This window comes from Empidonax traillii, unplaced genomic scaffold (genome assembly GCF_003031625.1).
Source record: "Empidonax traillii isolate 1590-97213 ecotype Southwest subspecies unplaced genomic scaffold, ASM303162v1 scaffold411:size1093445, whole genome shotgun sequence".
Lineage (NCBI taxonomy): Eukaryota > Metazoa > Chordata > Aves > Passeriformes > Tyrannidae > Empidonax > Empidonax traillii.
This window is the reverse complement of record NW_020955604.1, coordinates 198,572-204,177: the sequence shown is the minus strand read 5'-3', so window position 1 is coordinate 204,177 and position 5,606 is coordinate 198,572.

Sequence of the window (5,606 nt, the reverse complement as noted above, 5' to 3'; positions counted from 1 at the left end):
CCACTCAAGTTGAGGGCAGAATGTATTGCTGCCAATTCAAATTATTTGTCTGCTCCTATAATTCAAGCTGCAAATCACTACAGTCAGTATAAACAAATACTGGTATTTGTTCACAAAATATGGGTGCCTCCAAAGTTAATTTGTATTTGTACGCAAATTTGATTTCTAATTCATTTGTGGATTTTTCGGCAATGTTCTTGCTATTCTGATTTTAAATTATGTATTAACTGTTTGGACAAGTAGTCTCATCTTTTCTTTATTGCCAGAGAGGTGAGATCAGGGATGAACAAAATGAATTTGCCAATAACTAGTATTTGAATTGGCTTAAATGAAAGTGCACTTTGTCATTTATCCTTCTATATGGCATTGTGAATTTGCATAATGATGTATGATAACAGTTATAAAAAGGACACTCTGTCATCTTAAAGAAATTAAGCCAATTGCCAAGACAGCTGTGAATGACTTCAGCAGCATTGAAGATAGCCTTTACTGCTGTAGCTCTATGTATTTCAATTTAACCTGTAAATTCCCAACATTAAGCTGAATTAATGTTTGAAAATGTTAGGGTTTTTTTTTATTCACAATACTTTATATTTAAATATAACTTCAAAATCTTTTTAACTGTCCATGAAACAAAAATTTTTGCTCAGAGCACAAGAGAGTGATTGTTTCTCTCTCTCTTTTTTTTTTTTTCTACACTGCAGTATTCATAGAAGCAGTCTAGTCCAAACATTTTTAATCAGATTTGTCTTTGTGAAATGTTTGGTTTATATTGATGAAGATGCTCTGGACTTGCACAGGTAACAAAGACAAGAGTAGGGATCACTGCTTCCCAAATATCTAATTACTGTGTTGTAGTGCTGCTCTTGTCCACTCCTGGCCATCTCTCACTTCACCTAACCATAAAATTCTTAAATTGAAAAAAGGTCCTGGATAGGCTTAGCTAGTACCATCCCCCTATGCTGGAACTACCTTCCTTGTCTAGCACCAAATCCCTCTTTTCCTGCACACATTTAAGGCTGCTCTTTTAACACTGCCGTCTGCCTCCTATCTTCTTCTGTGCATTTATTGACAATTTACTCAGTTCTTATTTTTTAAATACATCTAAAAACATAACAGGGTATTTTTAACATGCGAGGCTTGCATTAGACATCACACAGTGATAATCATTCTCCTGGAGTAGCAAGTTATTTACCATTACTGCTGTCCTACGTCTAAGAGCTTGTCAGTGCCTGCGGGTAGAGACCTGTCTTACATTTCAGTCACACATTATTTACACAAGTTATTATTGTTAATTATATGTGTAGTCTTCCCATTTCTTATGTTCATCTTCCCATCCATCCAACACTCTGTGACTACGTTCATTTCCCTTGTCATTCCCTTTGTCTGTGACAGCCTCTCCTTAAACCCTTGCTACAACTTTGAATATGTTTCCTTATCCCCATCTTATTGTCACAACAATAATAACCCTTTTCACAGCAAGGTTTAGGAGAATGAGAATGCAATAAAGAAGAAAATAAGACTAATAATTTGTGGAAGTACGCCGTGTTGATCCTCAAGAGCTGCTTTGTCTCTTAGTAACTGGCAACAGGAATTAAGATGACAGAGCAAATCACTGAGAGCATAATAATATCAATGATAATGAAAGGTTTGTATAATCCCTCAGAAAAAAAAATGTTATCAAAACAAGGCAACATTTTTTTCTTCTCACCGATTCGGGCGTTTTTGGCATGATATGCTTGTAAAGTGCTTACTGGGAAACAAACCCCAAATTTTAATTCAGGAACAAAATTTTCAAACACCTTCTCAGGAAAGAGAAAGAAGGAGCTGTAGAATAAGGAAATTAATTTCAAAATACTGTCTAATCCATCTTTGTGTGTGTTTAAATAAACATTGAGAGAATATTCTTTAGAAGAAAAAGAAAAAAAAAACAGAAAATAATATTATGCTTTAAATTTTTATCATATAACTTTACAGTGAGTCAGAAAAGACCCTTATTCTTGTAATTCTCTTAATGTGTAACTTCTGTTTCTGCAATGGAATGTACATCACAAAGCACCAGAACATTTTTAAATAACAATGAAATTCTGTGTGTTTTGTATGTCATGCCACAGGACACAAATACAACATGACATACTACATTACCTTCCCAAGATATCATAATAACTATTACTATGTGTCCTCAACTTTGATTTAAAAAACGCAAAGAGTTAACAATTCAAACCCTAACCAAATAAAAAATTACTCTTGTATTGGTGCTGTCTCTGGGGATATGCTTATAATTGAAATGCTTGTTTTTTGAACACTTTTACATTATTTCTCATTGAAATGAGCAAGAGAAATTGTTCATCAAAAGCAGAGGGGGGAAAAAAAAGGATTAGCATTTTAAAACCTGTCCCAGGAGCTTGACTTACAATTGAGGTAATTTCCTAGACAGCTAGAATTTAACTCCTTGTACATCCTAAATGGCAGCTCTCATACTGCTCAGAGAAGAAGAAAAAATACTAAATATATTTATTCTGTAATGACCTGAACTTTAAATGGAAAGGCTGCTACTCTAATATAACAATAACATTTTTCTTCCTGATTTCTTTTTATGTAAGAAAGTGATTCTGACCAGGCTTTACGATTACATTGTCATCGTACTACAGTTTCTTCTGCTCTTTCTGTCCTTCTAGATTCTTTTCTCTTCTACCCTCCTAGTTTCCTTCTTTTTCTTTCCTTCTTTTCTTATTCCTTAATTTTCTCTCCCTTATCTCTTTTCCATATTTCTATAATTACAAGAAAAGTCCTATAAAACTTAAGAAGCCTTCAGATAGATCATTACTAATATAATTACAGTATGGAGAGCATAGTGATATTTGAATGTAAATTAGAGTGAGTTTTTACAGTTCATTAGAAAGACTCAGGGATTGCATTTAGTTTAATCAAAGCTTGAGTGCTCCCAGTGTACACAGCACATACTCAGTAAAAAAGCATTAATACAGATCCAAAGATTAAAGATGAATGTCATTCTTTGCATCCATTTAAAGGAGTCCATCCGGGGTGCATCACAGACACTCATACCTAATAGCCTAATGGAGCTGAATTAAAAATAATTGCATGTAATTCATTAGTTTCCAAATTAACATATATTACTTAATTTTTCCTCCTTCTTTTTGCAGTCATTTCTCCCACAGACAAATGTGTGCTGGGGGGGGGTACTTACCCCTCATCCTACTGGTGTTTACCAGGCTCCTGCCGGATGGCAACAAGCTCCTTCATCCTGCTCCTGCTTCATCTGACCTAAGGTCACTTCAGATGCATTTGGCACTTTAGCGGGCAGAAGGAAGGGTGTTTCCCATCACTGATTGCCTCCTAGCACTGGCACTGTTTTAGGCCTTTAATGCACCCTGGAACTAGTGGGAATGGCTCTCAGAACCAAAACACCTGGGAGACCCAGCTCCATGCACTACGCACTATGAGCACTCCATGTGCTTACAGCATATAGGAAACACATCCCTCACCTGGTCATTGGAAAACTGATTATCTCATTCTTGAGAGAATCAACCAAAATACTAAGTGCCCTTCCTCTCAGAAAACACCTCTGGGGAAATTTCCTACGATCTCCCCACGGCTGCTGTTTTTCTACTTAGATTTACTTTGCAATACCTAAAAATGTTTAAGGTGATAATCCAATTTATAAGATTTTAGTTAGTGTTAAAAGTTAAATGCAATTGTCTTGCCACATTAAACTACTTGTTCTAGAGAAGTGAGTTTTCTCACAGTACTCTTCTCAAATGATCTTCAGGTGTTAATAAAGGGGCCACATGGAGCCAGAGAAGATCCTGCAGAACACACAGCAGCTCAGCATGAGGAGGCTTACTGGAACACATCCCCTGGCTTCTTTGGGAAGGGAAATGGGCACCTGCTGCCAAGATCCCTTTTTAAGGAGATTACACTAGAGTCTATATAATTCAGGGCATGTATGTGAGTGCACGTACATGTCTTGCAAAAACATACTGAAGAATTCACAGTTTAATGTTGAAAGGTACAAGCTGCAGGAGAGATGGTTGGTTTTAATCAAAGGTCCTAGAAGACTGAGGAGAATATTAGTCCAAGTGCATTTGTGGCTGCAGCAAGAATAGGGTAGCAGTTACCCAAGTGCTTCCCTCATGTGGTCGAAACAGAGTCTGGAGCTACCACAGCTTCCTGGGTTCGGGGCTATGTCACCCTGGCTTAAATCAGTTTATCATCTGCATAAATTGGTCTGGATTTCGCTGTTTGGAAAACACTGGTATGGCTTTGTGTTAAGTTTTTGCCATAGAAAGAGGAGCTGATAATGAAAAAATTGGCAGATCCTTTAATAATAGCAAACAAAGCCACTGCAGAAGTGTAAATAAAGCCTAATAGTTACTCTTAATTGTTAAAGAGCCCGCTGACATAATGGCAGAGATGGGTAATGCTTTTGCCCCTAAGCAGCAAGATCTGCAATCAGGTTTCTGAAATGTTCCTCATTTGTCTCTCTCATGGGAGTTTACATGTGAAGCCTTGCCAAATGAATCAAGAAAAAAAAAGGTAACTGTGAATGCCAGAAAAAGAAACTGCAAAGAATACATTCAAAGTACTACATGGGGCACAGTTTAATTGAATTGTGATTTGTTGGTCTTGTAAGCACTCTCCAGAAAGGAATGTCATGCTAATCAAAAGCTGTCCAACTTCACCTTGTTTTCAGCAGGCAAACTTTAAATGAGACAGTTCAGGATTTTGATTTCTGAGGGCTATCGGATCACATTCACCCACAGGGCATTTAAATATAAAAATCTATTTATATGCAAATTCTTTAGTATTTCACGTAAAGTGGATTTTTATAAACTGACCATTCAATACTATAAGTTTTCATGTTGATAAAACATCTTCAGTAATGGCAAACGAAGGAACAAACATAACCAGCACAGCTTGGTTAGCTAGATCCTGTACTTGCTTGGGGCATTCCTGTGAGTTCTTGAAATGTGGAACTGTAAAGTTAACAAATTGTCTTTTACGGAAGCACTGAGAAAGAGAAGTCCTCAGAAAAGGTTTTTTTGATCACTGTCACCTTAATTAGAGAGATAACTAATACTTGGCAAAGTTCAGAACACGTTGCTTCTAAGTCAAAGGAAATGAGAACATGCATGCTTTTGTCACACAATAGCTTTTAGACACCTGCAGAAGAAAATGCTTCATTATCAGAGAGCACCTCTGGCTGCAATTAGGGAACATTTGCAATAGGTATTCATTTTTATAGCAATTTCAATACAAACATACTTTGGGATTGAGCACACATTTCTTTCATTCACTCACTGCGAAATTCATTAGTAAAACTAAATATACACTTGTGCTGTCTCAGAGTTTTACTGGCAGACGCTGAGCACCAGCACAGAATGCTGCCATCCACAGTTATTAACACTCCCAGACATAAAACTCCTCACTTCCAGAAATGAATGCCAGAATCTCAACTCTCCTTGCAGCCCTCCAATAAGGATTATTACACCAAATAGCTGGAATCCACACCTAATCTTCTCTTTGGGTTTAGAAATACACCAATTCTTTTGAAAGACTTTGACTACACTTTTTTTTTTTTTTTT